This window comes from Callorhinus ursinus, unplaced genomic scaffold (assembly GCF_003265705.2).
Source record: "Callorhinus ursinus isolate GAN/ISIS: 27379988/994484 unplaced genomic scaffold, GSC_fseal_2.0 scaffold42, whole genome shotgun sequence".
Lineage (NCBI taxonomy): Eukaryota > Metazoa > Chordata > Mammalia > Carnivora > Otariidae > Callorhinus > Callorhinus ursinus.
This window is the reverse complement of record NW_027397104.1, coordinates 1,626,131-1,642,835: the sequence shown is the minus strand read 5'-3', so window position 1 is coordinate 1,642,835 and position 16,705 is coordinate 1,626,131. Positions and strand designations below refer to the sequence as shown.

Genomic DNA, 16,705 nt, shown 5'->3' with positions numbered 1-16,705 from the left:
CATATAGTTGCTCATAATATGTTCTTATAATTGTTTGTATTTCTTCAGTGTTGGTTGTGATCTCTCCTCTTTCATTCATGATTTTATTTATTTCGGTCCTTTTTCTTTTCTTTTTGATAAGTCTGGCCAAGGGCTTATCAATCTTATTTCTTCTTTCAAAGAACCAGCTCCTAGTTGTGTTGATCTGTTCTACTGTTCTTTTGGTTTCTAGCTCATTGATTTCGGCTCTAATCTTTACTAATTCTTTTCTCCTGCTGGATTTAGGCTTTATTTGCTGTTCTTTCTCCAGCTCCTTTAGGTGTAAGGGTAGGTTGTGTACTTGAGACCTTTCTTGTTTCTTGAGAAAGGCTTGTATTGCTGTATACTTCCCTCTTAGGACTGCCTTTGCTGCATCCCAAAGGTTTTGAACAGTTGTGTTTTCATTTTCACTTGTTTCCATGAATTTTTAAAATTCTTCCTTGGGGCGCCTGGGTGGCTCAGATGGTTAAGCATCTGCCTTCGGCTCAGGTCATGATCCCAGAGTCCTCGGATCAAGCCCCACATTGGGCTCCCTGCTGAGTGGGGAGACTGCTTCTCCCTCTCCCTCTGCCTGCTGCTTCCCCTGCTTGTACACTCTCTCTCTCTGTCAAAACTAAATTAAAAATCTTTTTAAAAAATTAAAATAAAATAAAATTCTTCTTTAATTACCTGGTTGACCAATTCACTCTTTAGTAGGATGCTCTTTAACCTCGATGTATTTGAGATCTTTCTGAATTGATTGAGTTCCAGTTTCAAAGCATTGTGGTCTGAAAATGTGCAGGGAATGATCTGTCTTATGGTACCGGTTGAGACCTGATTTGTGACCCAGTATGTGATCTATTCTGGAGAATGTTCCATGTGCACTCGAGAAGAATGTGTATTCTGTTGCTTTAGGATGGAATACTCTGAATATATCTGTGAAGTCCATCTGGTCTAGTGTGTCATTCAAAGCCCTTGTTTCCTTGTTGATCTTCTGCTTAGATGATCTGTCCATTGCAGTGAGTGGGGTGTTAAAGTCCCCTACTATTACTGTATTATTATTGATATGTTTTTTATTAAACAATGAAGAAACAATGTTGTAAGAAGAGGTACTGGGAGGTTGGTGTTATAGAAACCAAAGGGAGAAGAGGGTTTCAATAGGAGAAAATGGCTAAATATCAGAGAATTTAAGTAATTTAAGTTCAAAATTAAACAAATTCAGACAGTCCAAGTGACTTCTGGTGGTTAAGAAATGGTTAAGGAGAAAGTAAAATTAACACAGTCTATTCTTCTAAGAACTTTTGTGTTTGGAAAAAAAAGAAAAGAAAAGAAAGAGGGAATTGTCTGAGGTCCTTGGGTTGACATGCCAGCGATACCAGAAATGCCTCTGCTTTCTGCACACCTGAAATGCCACCATCCTCACCCAGTTACACAGCCTTCGAAGACTTCTGTCTCTGTGGAGCTGAGCAACAATTTTCACTGGGCTGCCGCTGCTGCTCTTTAGTAGTTTTATTGAGAGAGAATGGATGTACCACGTTTCATCAGTTAAAATATACAATTTAGTTGTTTTTAGCATATTCACAGAGTTGAGCAGCCATCACCACAATCTAATTTTAGAACATTTGCATCATCCCACAAAGAAATCCCATACCTGTTAACATTCACTCTCTATTTCCCCCTTTCCCAGGTCCCTGGCAACCCCTAACCTACTTTTTGTCTCCATAGATTTGCCTAATCTGGACATTTTGGACATTTCATATAAATGAAGTCAAACCATATGTGACCTTTTGTATTTGGCTTCTTTCACTTGGCATGTTTTCAAGGTTCATCTATGTTGTAATGTGTTTTAGTACTTCATTCCTTTTTTTGTTGAATAATATTCCATTTTATGAACATACCACATTTTATTTATCCATCCATCTATTGAAAGACACTTGGGTTGTTCCCACCTTTTGGCTGTCATGAATAATGCTGTGAACGTTCATATACAAGCTTCTGTGTGAACATATGTTTTCATTTCTTTTGGGTATATACCTAGGAGTAGAATTTCTGGGTCATATGGTAACTGTATATTTAACTTTTTAAGGGACTTCCAGACTGTTCCAAAGCGATTACAGCATTTTACAACCCTCTCAGTGATGTATGAGGGTTCTGATTTCTGTACATCGTCAACACTTGTTATTGTCTGTCTTTTAGGTTTTAGCCATTCTAGAAGAGTGGAGTGGTGTCTCATTTTAGCTGTGGCTTGCACTTCCCTAGTAACAAATGATGTTGGGATTCTTTTAATGTGTTTATTGACCATTTGTATGTCTTCTTTGGAAAAATATCTATTCAAATCCTTTGCCCATTTTTTAATTGAGTTATAAGTCTTTTTATTATTGAGTTGTAAGAGTTCTTTATATATTCTGGATAGAAAACCCTTATCAGAAATATGATTTGCAAGTATTTTCTCTTATCCTGTGGGTTGTCTTTTCACTATCTTGATTGTGTCCTTTGAAGCACAAAACTTTAAATTCTGGGACGCCTGGGTGGCTCAGTCATTAAGCGTCAGCCTTCCGCTCAGGTCATGATCCCAGCGTCCTGGGATCGAGCCCCATGTCAGGCTCCCTGCTCAGCGGGAAGCCTGCTTCTCCCTCTCCCTCTGCCCCTGCTTGTGTTCCCTCTCTTGATGTCTCTCTCCCTCTGTCAAATAAATAAATAAAATATTTTTTTTAAAGCTTTAAATTCTTACAAAGTCCACTTTATGTTTTCTTTTGTCACTTGTACTTTTGGTATTGTGCCTAAGAATATATTGCCTAACTCAAGGTTATGAAGTTATTCCTTTTTTTTTTTAAGCTTTCAATAGACCTTCCCCCCCCACCACGTGAACAGCAGGGGTCTTCTCTTCTAAGCCTTTTGAGTCAGATCTGTCTACCACTCACTCTCATTTACACTCAAGGCACATTTCTTTTTATACTACTCTTGTTCAGCAGGACTTTGGCTAACCACCCTGTATCTGCCAACCACTGTGCTAGGTTTTGTGGGAAACACAAAATAAAAATGACTCTGTCTTACACACTGGGTATTGGGCAAAGATGAATTTAACTTGGACTTGGCAGTTAAAAGAGACATTAAGGTAGATATGAAAAAAGAACATTAAACATATCAAAGGGCAGGGGCACCTGGGTGGCTCAGATGGTTGGGCGTCTGCCTTCGGCTCAGGTCGTGATCCCGGGGTCCTGGGATCGAGCCCCACATCGGGCTCCTGGCTCGGCGGGGAGCCTGCTTCTCCCTCTCCCTCTGCCTCTCTCCCTGCTCATGCTCTCTCTCTCTCTGTATCTCTGTGTCTCAAATGAATAAAAAATCTTTAAAAAAAAAACATATCAAAGGGCAAATGTTTACTTAATCAAAATTATGGGGCGCCTGGGTGGCTCAGATGGTTAAGCGTCTGCCTTCGGCTCAGGTCATGATCCCAGAGTCCTGGGATCGAGTCCCGCATCAGGCTCCCTGCTCTGCGGGGAGCCTGCTTCTCCCTCTGCCTCTCTCTCTCTCTCTCTCTCTCTGACTCTCATGAATAAATAAATAAAACATTAAAAAAAAATTATGGATTGATGCTACTTTTTGATGAAGTTTGCATCAGTATACAATGAAATGAGAAAAATAATGATGATATGCTTTCTCTTATGCAATGATTATAGTTGATGTAAAGTTTTATTATTTTTTTTTAATGATGCTATTTGTCAATGTAAGAAATTAGCAATCCCATATCGATCTACTGGTTTTTGTGGGATTCTTTTCTTGTCTGTAAAACCAACAACCTGCAGCCACAGGTTCAGAAGACAGAGAGATCTTTTCTGGCTCAGGGGTGATCAGTGAAGACTTGATGGAGGAGTTGATCTGAGCCTTGTAGATTTTGGATAATTCTGAGTAGAGCCAAGTGTAACAGGTAGGAGAATATGAACAAGGGCAGCAGAGTGGAAATGAGATTTGAAACAGGTTTGAAGGACTACATGATAGGGTGTGGGAAGGAGGGTTGTGTAGAGAGAGAGTAGATAGATAGCCGAGATGGAAGACCTTGAAAGCCAAAATGAGTTTGAATTTGATTCTCTGGGTAATGGGAAACCATTAAAAGGGGCAAGAGGAGTGACATATTGAAGAAAGATGGTACTTTAAGGAGATGAATCTGGCAGTAGTGGAAGGTAAATTGCAGGTGAGAATACTAATTAGGAGACAGTTGAGGTTTATAATATGACAATATTTGTATTTTGTTGCTAGTCAGAAAATAATTTGACCTTTCATCAAAAGCACTAAAGATCTTCAGCAGTAGTGGGTAGAAAGTAGGTGATGATGTGGTGAAGGAAGCTGAGCACTAAAAATTTGAAAGCTGCCACCTTCTGCAGGCAACTAGAAACATTTCCTAACTGGTGGCTCTCCAGTGTGATGCATGGCTTAGCCTCACAGAAATTTCAGGAACAAGACCCTGGGCCTAGAAATCTTACAGTAAGGAGCTAGAACTCCAAGCATTTGGTCATGGAGAATGACTTTATCCTAACCTAAAGCTGCTTATCCAACCTACTTTGAGGTCTCTATTAGGGGGTAGGGAAGTACAACTACACCTCAGAGATATTGCAGATTCTGTTCCAGATCACCGCAATAAAATGAATATTGCAAAAAAGCAAGTCAAATGAATATTTTTGTTTCCCAGTACATATAAAAGTTATGTTTATACTATACTATAGTCTGTTAAGTGTGCAATAGCATTATGTCTTTAAAAATGTACATACCTTCAAAAAATGTACATACCTTAATTAAAAAATACTTTATTGCTAAAAATGCTAGCCATCATCTGAGCTTTCAATGAGTTGTAATCTTTTTGCTGGTAGAGTGTCTTGCCCTCGATGGTGATGGCTGCTGACTGATCAGGGTGGTGGGTGCTGAAGGTTGGGGTGGCTGGGGCAAGTTCTTAAAATAAGATAACAAAAGTGGCATCTGGGTGGCTCGGTTAGTTAAGCATCTGACTTCAGCTCAGGTCGTGATCTCAGGGTCCTGGGATGGAGCCCCACATTGGGCTCCCCAGTTGGCAGGCAGGAAATCTGCTTGTTCCTTTGCCCCCTCCCCCACTTGTACTCATGCATGTGCTCTCGCTTTCTCTCAAATAAATAAAATCTTTAAAAAAAATTAAAAATAGGGGCACCTGGGTGGCTCAGTTGGTTGGGTGACTGCCTTCGGCTCGGGTCGTGATCCCGGAGTCTTGGGATCGAGTCTCACTTTGGGCTCCCGGCTCAGAGGGGAGCCTGCTTCTCCCTCTGACCCTCTCCCCTCTCATGCTGTTTCTCACTCTGTCTCTCAAATAAATAAAATCTTTTTAAGAATAAATTAAATAAATAAATAATAAGACAACAGTGAAGTTTACCGCATCGATTGACTCTTCCTTTCACAATCAATTTCTCGGTAGCATTTGATGCTGTCTGATAGCATTTTACCCACAGTAGAACTTCTTTTGAAATTGGAGTCAATTCTCTCAAATTTTGCAGCTGCTTTATTAACTAAGTTTATGTAATTTCTAAATTCTTTGTTGTCATTTCAGCAGTCTCCATGGCATCTTCACCAGGAGCAGATTCCATCTCAAGAAACCACTTTCTTTGCTCATCCATTAAAATTTTATCCAGAGATGATAGCAGTTCAGACGCATCTTTAGGCTCCACTTCTAATTCTAGTTCCCTTGCTGTTTCCATCACATCTGCACTTAATTCCTTCACTGAAGTCTTGAACCCCTCAAAGTCATCCATTAGGGTTGGAATCAGCTTCTTCCAATCTCCTGTTAATGTTGATATTTGACCTCTTCCCATAAATTACGAATGTTCTTAATGGCATCAGGAATGGTGAATCCTTTCCAGAAGATTTTCAATTAACTTTGCCCAGATCCGTCAAAGGAATCACCATCCGTGGCAGCTGTAGCCTGACGAAATGTATTTCTTAAACAATAAGACTTGAAAATTGAAATGACTCCTCAATCCATGGGCTGCAGGGTGGATGTTTTGTTAGCAGGCTTGAAAACAGCATTCATGTCATTGTACATCTCCATCAGAGCTCTTGGGTGACCATGTGCCTTGTCAGTGAGCGGTAATATTTCTCAAAAGGAATCTTTTTTTCTGAGCAGGAGGTCTCAAGAGTGGGCTTAAATGTTCAGCAAACCATGTTGTAAACAGATGTGCTGTCATCCAGGCTTTGTTCCATTTACAGAGCCCAGGCAGAGTAGATTTAGCAGAATTCTTAAGGGCCTAGGATTTTCAGAATAGTGTATGAACACTTCCAACTTAGTCACCAGCTGCATTAGCCCCGAGCAAGAGAGTCAACCTGTCCTTTGAAGTTTGAAGCCAGGCATTGACTTCTCTCTAGCTCTGAAGGTCCTAGAAGGCATCTTCTTCCAATAGAAGGTTGTTTCGTCTTCATTGAAAATCCGTTGTTTAGTGGAGCCACCTTCATGAATGATCTTAGCTGGATCTTCTGGAGAACTTGCTGCAGCTTCTACATCAGCACCTGCTGCTTCACCTTGCAGTTTTGTTATGGAGACGGCTTCGTTCCTTAAACGTCATGAAGCAACCCCTGCTAGCTTCCAACTTTCTTCTGTAGCTTCCTCACCTCTCTCAGCCCTCACAGAATCGAAGAGAGTTAGGTTCTTGCTCTGGATGAGGCTTTGGCTTAAGGCAATGTTGTGGCTGGTTTGATCTTCTATCCACCACTGAAACTATCCATATCAGCAGTAAGGCCGTTGTGCTTTCTTATGATTCATGTGGTTAGCAGAGTAGCACTTTTAATTTCCTTCCAGAACTTTCTTTTGCATTTACAACTTAGATAAGCATTTGACACAGAGGCCTAGCTTTTGGCCTATCTCAGCTTTCAAAACACCTTTCTCACTAGCTTAATCATTTCTAGCTTTTAATTTAAAGTGAGAGATGTTCAACTCTTCCTTTCATTTGAACACTGTGAGGCCATTTTAGGGTTATTAATTGGCCTAATTTCAATATTGTTGTGTCTCAAGGAAGAGGGGGGCTCACAGGGAAGGAGAGAGGTGAGCAGCCAGTGAGTAGAGCAGTCAGAACACATACAGCATTTATGAAGTTTGCTATCTTATATGGGTATGATTCATGGCGCCCCAAAACAATTAACAATAGTTACATCAAGGATCACTGATCACAAGTCACCATAACAAATATAATAGTAATGAAAAAGTTTGAAATATTGTGAGAATTACTAAAATATGACACAGAGACACAAAATGAGTAAATGCTGTTTGAAAAATGGCACCCAGAGACTTGCTCTGCACAGTGTTGCCACAAACCTTCAATTTGTTTAAAAAAAAAATGTAGTGTCGAAAACATAGTAAAATGAAGTTCAATAAAAGGAGGTATGCTTGTACAGTGACACCATGTCTGCTGCTTTCAACCTCCTTGTGAGGATCACTAACGGTCCGTTTTAGGAAGCAGACTCCCTCCTTTTCTTCCTCGCTGTTTCCTGCTTTACAGGCTCAAGGTGCCATGGACCCTCAAACAGATCAAGGCTGGAGGTAGGTTTTGGGGTCTTTACCCGCTTTTGTTCTCTCTGCAGCTCTGTACATCCCAGTGTATCATCGATGGCCTCATGGGTCTCATAGGGAATAGAAGAAGAAATAAGGGAAAGAAACTACATCTCTTCTGGATCCTGAGTGGTGGCTGCTGTGGTCCTGGCCAGTGGACCCCTGGCTTCTTTCTAGGAACCTGAAATCCAAGGGCTTGGCTGTGGAATACAGATACTGGTCAACACTGGGAGGAGACCTAGACCGGGCTAGTACTTGGGGGGCCAAGCCCAGCTTGCGACTGTCTCTGCGTTCCAGGGCGGCCGCGGGGAGCAGTGGCATGAAGCAGACAGTGTTGCTGCTGGCTCTCCAGCTGGCTCTGGCTGTGGCTTCTCCACTGTTCGCTGATCCCCACAGAACTGGCCCAGAGCCTGAGGAAGGGGGAGCTTGGAGGAGGTGAAGGACTCTGCAGGGCTACGGGTAAAACTGAGATTTTTCTCTGGCTGAGGGGAGACCACTCCCTTTCCCTAGGAAAAGGAGCTTCCTGGCCCCTCAGCCTGGCCAAATGGATTCTGCCTTGTCACAGGCCCAGCTGGACCCCACTTAGCACTTGTCCAAAAGCTAATGTAGGGGAAAGGAGAAGGTTCTATTCCGGCCACACTAACAGGCCCCCTGAAATCCAGGGAATGAATCAGACCCTGTATTCGGAAGGGGCCTGTAGGCAGCCTGGTCCTAAGGCTCACTACCACCGAAGCCTGCCTATGGCCCAGTCTCCCTTTTCTCGGAAGAGGCACACCCTCAAAGCCTAGTGCTGAGTCCCGCTGGGATCCACAAGGACTCGGCCTGCTGGTAGAATGATGACTGGTCCTTGCAGCCTCCCTTCAAGGTTTCAGGAACCCCCTCCCAGGCTGGCTGCTCCACCCTGAGGCTAGTCTGGAATCTTAGTGAAAGGAAAAAGCTGGAAAACAAGGAGTCATTCAGAGTGGGTTGAAGAGAGGAGGGAGAGGTTTCTGGCTAAGACCTAAAAGGAGGGGCCTAAAGGGAAGGAAGGAAGCTCTAAGCCTCTGCCCAGACTTTTTCCCTGAGACTCCTGAGGACCCGGGAGAAGCTAGGCCCAGCTCTCTCCCCGGTTTTCTTTGCCGCCTTGAGAGTTCTCAGTCTCCAGCACTGACTCCTTTCTCTCCCCTCCCCCTTCCCCAGGCTAAGGGGCCCCCAGGGCCTGGCAGGGAGGGAGGCTGAGCGGCTGTACTGTGGGCATGCCTGCTCCTCTCCCTTCCCCCTTCCCGTAGCAGCAACGTCACCGCAGCCCCAGCACCGGCACCGGCGGCGGGCGGCGGCGAGCATACGGGCGCTGCGATTGCGCAGCCTCCCTGCATTAGCAACGATGCCATTGTATTAGCAGAAATCAGATCTTAGGAAATCGGTTCCGTTCCCCCTGTGTGGTCCCGTGGAACAGTGCCTCGGCTGGAACTGTCAAGGTAGAGCTTGGTTGGAGTGCAAAAAGAACAGAAGCCTCCGGGTACAGCTCAAGGCTCCTAACAGAGGTATGGCTCAGCGGAGCTGGGGGAGGGGCAGGGCAGAGCCGCTAGGATAACCGAGCAGCACATTTGGGCCCCGGCTTCTGAGGGTTGGCTTTGTCTTTCCGAAAGAGAGAGAGAGAGTGCAAGCATGAGAGCAAACATTAGCCAGGCTCGTCCTTGCATGTATTTGGGCTGTGGTGCAGAGGCTTGGGCTAATGCTGTCTTGTCAAGAAGCAGAAGATCCCCTCCTTCCTTTCTGGGCGTTTCTAATGAGGCTGCTATAGTGTGGGCCAGGGTGGAGGGGGTCAGATCTAGGAACAAAGGCTTAATGGGAGGAGACACTCCTAAAGCTATTACAAGTTTATGATGGAGAAAATGCAGGGATTCAAGCAGCTTTCAAGAGGAGGGGCTGGGAAGCATCCAGCCCATTCTTTTTCCTCCATACACAAACATACATACCCATAGACACACATACCATATCTTCTGGTGCCATGGGAGCCACTAGGCTCTCAGTAAGGATGGAATAAGAAAGAATGTTGATCAAGAGGCTCCAAAGTCTATTGGGGGAGCGTGGGGAGGTGGTCATTGTAATGCTGAGGGCACCTGACTTGTTATAATCAGTCTCCTGATACAGACCTAGGTTCCTAACAGGAAGGGACCTGAGCATAAGCACGTCCCAAATGCACCGTCTTCCTCTCCTCCCTTCAGTCCTGCCCCAGAGAGGTTCCAGACAGGAAAAAGGTTATCCGTCCTACTGATGCTCCTCGTGGGACCTCAGGTCAAGGTCAGGTTGTTAGAGATTAGCAGCTGAGTACCACCATCTTCTCAGTCCTCCTTCAGAAGGCCAAAAAAAGAGGGAAGGCATTCGATGACTGGCAGAGAGATGCTGATGACCGAAAACAGGGGAAACCTTTCTTCTGGAGTGTAGAACATTTTCCTGCCCAGAGTTACCCTATTGCTGAGCAGATAGAGTTCCTTAAATTCCCATTTCCATTGACCACCTTGGTGGATGATTCAAAAACATGCTAATAGGAGTCAGTGGTTCCACATTGTGCAAATATGTGATTGGGGAATACACTGGGAAGTTGTGGGAGGTTGTTAGTTCCCAGGAAGCATCCAGGAATGTGGACTACAGAACAGGGAAAGGGGCCTTGGGGACTATGAATGGGGCAGGGGGATGAGGGCCCGGAGCTGCGACAGGAGGTGGATTGAAGAGTGTTTAATAACACTCATATTCCTGGGGTGGTAATATGAAAGGGACGATAGGTTCAGAGAATAGAGAAGTGGGTAAATACAAATTATGTAAGTGAAGGCTAGAGTGGGGGCCTATACAGGAAAGGTAGGAAGCAGTTGCCCTGTAGCAGGGTAAATGCCGGGACTTTAGGAAGAGGGTGTGGCCCGGTTCATTTTCTTTGGGAGGCAGTTGTAGTGGAAAAAATTAAGAACTGGGCAGAATTGGGCAGACCTGAGTTTGTGTCCTATCTCAGCTGTGTAATTGTGGGCAAACTACTTACTCTTGCTATGCTTGTTTTCTCATGTGTAAAATGGAAATGATTATGCCTACTTTTACAGATTATAGTGGTGGGGTATCTGGGTGGCTCAGTTAGCTAAGCATCTGACTCTTGATTTCTGCTCAGGTTGTGATTTCAGGGTCATTGAGCCCCACATTGGGTTCTATGCTCAGCGGAGAGTCTGCTTGAGATTCTCTCTCTCCCTCTGCCCCCCCCCCACTCTCTCGCTCTAAAATAAATAAATAAATCTTAAAAAAAGTTATAGTGGAAGTAGAGATGATAAATGTAAATCACCTGGCATGTAAAAGCTCAGTGAATGATCACTAATAAATAGTATTGTTATGATAGGCCAGGAGACACCCATTTGGGATGGGGGCCAGGAAAAGGGCTCTCATGGAAAGCTCACCCTGGTTCTAGAGAGCTAGACTTCCTAACTTGATGCTGGCTGAACCCACCACTTATCTACCTAGTAATCATAGCTAGAGGACCCATCTTCTGAGAGCTTTCTTCCACTTTCTTCCTATTCTGGATTCTCTATTCCTTCCCCATCTTCATCTCCCATGTCTCTCCATTTAATCAGGGTACTCATTCCAGAGTCTGGAATGAGCTCTTCGACCCCATTGTTTTCTCTCCTATTTTATTAGAGCTCATGGGCCACAGTATTAAACTTGTACTATTGTAGAACAAGTCACTCCCAAGAAAGAAGTCTAAGAGGTATGTGCTCTGTGGTGTTTGAAATAAAGTCACATGTACAGTATACTCTCATTACATTCTTAACTGATCAAAAGTTAAGATTCCTGAGTCCTGTCTTAATCTGTCATTTATTCACTGAGTGATCTTGGACAAGTCCTTTTGTTTTTCTCGTTGATTTCCTTGTTTTTTATTTTTATTTATTTATTTTTTTAAAAGATTTTATTTATTTATTGGACAGAGAGAGACAGCGAGAGCAGGAACACAAGCAGGGGGAGTGGGAGAGGGAGAAGCAGGCTTCCTGCTGAGCAGGGAGCCTGATGTGGGACTCAATCCCAGGACCCTGGGATCATGACCTGAGCCGAAGGCAGATGCTTAACGACTGAGCCACCCAGGCGCCCAATTTCCTTGTTTTTTAAAATGAAAGTGGCGCTGCCTACTTTGGTGAGTTGTTGTGAGGATCAGTGAGATGACATATATTTAGAAAAAATGCTTTGCAAAAAATGTGCAAGTTTTTTTTTTTTTAAGATTTTATTTATTTGAGAGAGAGAATGAGAGACAGAGAGCGCATGAGAGGGGGGAGGGTCAGAGGGAGAAGCAGACTCCCTGCTGAGCAGGGAGCCCGATGCGGGACTTGATCCTGGGACTCCAGGATCATGACCTGAGCTGAAGGCAGTCGCTTAACCAACTGAGCCACCCAGGGGCCCAAAAATGTGCAAGTTTTGTCGGGGGGCGGAGCAGAGGCATGAGTACAAAATCTCATAGGATGTCTGCAGAACTTCACCTTAGTTAGCTGAGCTAGAGTTGTCTGTGAAGGAACTATTGGCAGGCATTTCCCTTGGTTGTGTGGAGATCAGGGAGGAATAAGACCTTCTCTAAGATACAAAAATATAAAATGAATCCACAAGGGATTGTGCTTTACAGTTAAAATAGGATTCAACACAACCTAAATGTAAAAGCTAAAATTATACAGCTTTCAGGAAAAAAAGGAAAATTTTCTTTATGATCTTGGGATAAGCAAAGATATTTTAGATAGGACACAAAGTTTTAACCATAAAAGAAAAAAAAACAGATAAATACGATTTTATATAATTAAAAACTTCCATTAATTGAAAAGCACCATTAAGAAAACAAATGCGCAAGCCACAGGCTGAAAGAAAATATTCTCAAGACATGTCTGACAAAGGAAATTTAAAAACTCCTACAACTCAATAATAAAAAGACAAACAAGTCAAGTCTTTAAATGGGTAAAGTAGAAGTCCACAAATAACGGGGTACTTACCATGTTCCAAGCACTATGTATAGGTTCTAGGGACACAGAGTTGACTATATCCCAGTTTCTGACCTCAGGGAATGAACTCTAGTCTGAGGGACAGATACATAAACAACATTATAATATAACTGTCTGTACCCTCCAGCCAAGGTTTCTTCATCATCTTCTGTATCCATTTATTCTTTATCCCTGATTTAGAGGATCAGCCTTCTAGATTCTGTGTCATTATGCTTTTCCATTTCAAAGCATGTGTGACTCCGTAATAGTTTTGTGGATCGAATCATAAGTTCTTATGTGTGTATATTTTATTTGTGAATGCTACTTGAAAATGGTGCTTTAAGGAGGGGGGCGATGGTATTCACAGAAGATCCAGTGATGGATGTAGCCCATAGGTACTCCTAAAATTACTGCTATGTGTACAAGACAGTTTTCTATGCTCCTTTTAGTCCAGGGCTCAGATGATAGCCTGGACTTTGCAGAAACCTAGTACTATATGTAAGGGGAAGCTGCCCTCTCCAAGCCCTGAACCCACAGTATCTGTGTTGTTTAAAGAAAACAAAATGGGGCACCTGGGTGTCTTGGTCGGTTAAGCGTCTGACTCTTGACTTCAGCTCAGGTCATGATCTCAGGGTTGTGAGATCAAGCCCTGTGTCAGCCTCCATGCTGGGTGTGGAACCTGTTTAAGATTCTCTCTCTCTCTTTCCCTGTCCCTCTGCCCCCCATCTCTAAAAGAAAGAGAGAGAGAGAAAACAAAACTGTTTAAATTATGTACATAATAGATATTATATACAAATTAGAAAATATAGATGACTAGGGTTGCTGGAGGGGAGGTGGGTAGAGGGATAGGGTGATTGGATGATGGGCATTAAGGAGGGCACATGATGTAATGAGCCCTGGGTGTTATATGCAACTGATGAATCACTGAACTCTACCTCTGAAACTAATAATACACTGTATGTTAATGAATTGAATTTTAAGTAAAAATTTAAAAATACAGATGAAACAGAAAGAGTAAAATTAAAAATAACCCAAAATCACTCAACAGAGATAAGCACTATTAATATTTTATTGTATATGCCTTCAAATTTTCTTTCATGCATATTGCTATGGTCTGACTATTTCTGTCCCCCAAAATTCATATGTTGAATCCTAACCCCCAAAAGCAGTGGTAGTAAGAGGTAGGGCCTTGGGAGGCGGTTAGCTAATGAAGACAAAGCCCTCATGAATGGCGTTAGTGCTCTTACAAAACAGGCTCCAGAGAGATCCCTTGTCCCTTACACAATGTGAGGACACAGCCAGAAGGTGCCAGCTCTGAACAAGGAAGAGGGCAGAACGCAGCCATTCTGGCACCTTGATCTTGGACTTCCCAGCCTCTGGAACTATGAGAAATAAATTTCTGCTGTTTACAAGACACGTAGTCTGAGATGTTTGGTCATAGCAACCTGAACAGACTAAGACACATAAAAACATATATTTATTTACAAAAATGGTGTCATACTCTATATGCTGTTTGTAATCTGCAGTTTTACTTAATATTTTGTGAACATTTTCCCAAGTCAGCAATCATATTAACACATTATTTTAATGATACTCTGCTCTGTACTTTTTTATTGATTGTTATTACTGGAATTTGAGGTTGTTTCCAACTTTCTGTTACCCTTGTGGCATTTTTATTTGAACCCAAGTTTTCTTGGTGAAGGAAGAGAAGAGATGGGGCGGAGTGAAGGGAAAATTATCTCATGTACTCCATAGCTAAACTTCCTAAAAATCCTCTTTATTTCTCTCAACAGTATCCCATACTTTAAGGCAGCTTTCTCTCTTTTTTTCCTTCTCAGCTTATCTCTGAAAATGCCCAATCCCCTCCACCACTCAATACCCATTCCCTTCCTCACCTCTCCTTTCCTCTTCTCATAAATCTTAATCTTTTTTTTCTATTTTAAAAAAGGCTTTAAATAACAGCTTTGTTAAGATATAATTCACGTACCACAAAAATCTGTAGTTTTGGTTTTACTCAGACTTTCATAATTATCACCACTGTCTGATTTCAGAACATTTTCATCACCCCAGAAAGAACCTCCATTACCCATTAGAAGTCACTCCCCATTCCCCTGTCCCCCAGTCCCTGGCAACCACTAATCTATTTTCTGTTTCTGTGGATTTGCCTATTCTGGACATTTCATATAAATGGAATCATACAACATCATACAAAGAAGCCTTTTATGACTGGCTTCTTTCACTTACCTTTTTGAGGTTGATTCATATTGTAGCATGGATCACTACTTGATTCCTTTTATTGCTAAATAATATTCTGTTGCATGATATATCAAATTATTTTCTTAACATCAGTTTTTTTGTTGCAGCTTTAGCTGTCTATCTAACTATTTATTTATCTGTCTATCACCTATCTATCTACACTGGCGCACCTGGCTGGCTTAGTTGGTGGAGCGCGCAACTCTGGATCTCAGGGTTGTTGGTTCAAGCCCCACTTTGGGTGAAGAGATTACTTAAAAATAGAATCTTAAAAAAAGAAAAGAAAAAAGAGAAACCAAATTTAAAAAATAAAGTAAGCTCTGCACCCAGTGTGGGGCTTGAACTTTAGACCCTGAGATCAAGAATCACATGCTCTAGCAACTGAACTAGCCAGGTGCCCATCTATCACATTATGTTTATCCATTCATCTGTTAATGGACAGTGGCTTGCTCCAACTTTTTTTGGCTACTTTGAATGCTGCTATGAATATTAATATACAAACTTTTGTGTGAACATGTGTTTCCATTTCTCTTGGGTACATACCTAGGAGTAGAATTGCTGGGTGATATGGTAACTGTATGTTTAACATTTTAAGGAACTGTCAGACTGGTTTTCCAAGATGGCTCCACCATTTTACCATGCCTCCGGCAAGGTTGAGAGTTCTAGTATCTCCACATCCTCACCAACATTTGTTACTGTCTGTCTTTTATCTTAGGCATCATGGTGGGGATGAAGTGGTATCTCAATGTGGTTTTCATTTCTGTAATGACTAATGATGTTGAGCATCTTTTCATGTGTTTATTGGCCATTTGTAAGTTTTCTCTGAGAAATGTCTATTCAAGTTCTTTGCCCAGTTTTTAATTGAGTTATATGTCTTTTTATCGTTGAGTTGTTAAGAGTTCTTTTTTTTTTTAAGATTTTATTTATTTATTTGACAGAGAGAGAGACACAGCAAGAGAGGGAACACAAGCAGGGGGAGTGGGAGAGGGAGAAGCAGGCTTCCCTCCGAGCAGGGAGCCCGATGTGGGGCTCGATCCCAGGACGCTGGGATCATGACCTGAGCCGAAGGCAGCCGCTTAACAACTGAGCCACCCAGGCGCCCCAAGTTCTAAGAGTTCATATATTTTGATCAGTAATCTCTTTGCAAATATTTTTTCCCATTTTGTGGGTTGTCTTTTCTTGATGGTATCCTTTGAGGCACAAAGGTTTTTAATTTTTATGAAGTCCACCTTCTCTATTTTCTCCCTTGTCACTTGTGCTTTTGGTGTCATATCTAAGAAACCATCACCCAATCCAAGATAACAAATGTTTATTCCCATGTTTTCTTCTAGAACTCAAACCTTGCAGCTCGGTTTAGCCTCTCTGGTTTCTACCTTTCTCTATATCGACTCATTATCCCCAGTCAATTCCCAAAGGGTTGGAGTCCAACAAAGAAGTCTTCCTCTCAGAAAGAAAAGGGAAGGGAGAGGATAAACACTTGCTTTTTAATTTTGATGTAATTTAATTTATAAAAGAATTTTTAAAACTGAATTCCTCACACACTTATTTATCAGCCACTTGAATTTTTTCATTTATGTATTGCCTGTTCATGTCCTTGAGCATGTGTGACTTGCCTAGGTCTTTTCTGTACTCCACATGAAGAGCTGTGATCCTGTAATCTGAGTTAAATTTTTAAAAATTGGTGGTATTAAGCATTCAACTAAATGGCGGAAAACTTAGGCATTGAAGAATTTAGATTCACAGTGGGTGGAAGGAAAATGACGGGAATAAAAAGGGAAGGAAGAGAAATGAATGAATTAGCAGAAATTAGATAGGAGGAGTCTGAGCAAGCAAGGACTATTAGGACTTGAATTTGGTAGCACAGGAGACTAGAATTTGAGGAAGCTGTTCTGTCGCAGTCCAGTCAGCAGACCAGAGAAGTTCAGAACGG

General features: G+C 42.3%; 1 protein-coding gene across 6 annotated transcripts in view; it reads left to right on the top strand.

Moving 5' to 3' along the window:
- The window catches only part of RUSC2 (RUN and SH3 domain containing 2), a 71,385-nt gene that overhangs the window by 39,846 nt on the left and 14,834 nt on the right, over positions 1–16,705 (top strand). Inside the window, exon 1 of one of the 6 annotated variants that reach the window (XM_025853021.2) lies at positions 8,582–9,075. The exons of 3 other annotated variants lie outside the window; for them this stretch is intronic. The gene's annotated coding sequence lies outside the window, so the exon portion shown is untranslated. Of the gene's footprint in view, positions 1–8,581; positions 9,076–11,253; positions 11,277–16,705 lie in introns of those variants that run through there. 2 more of the 6 variants (XM_073881379.1, XM_073881378.1) reach the window with 2 other exon arrangements.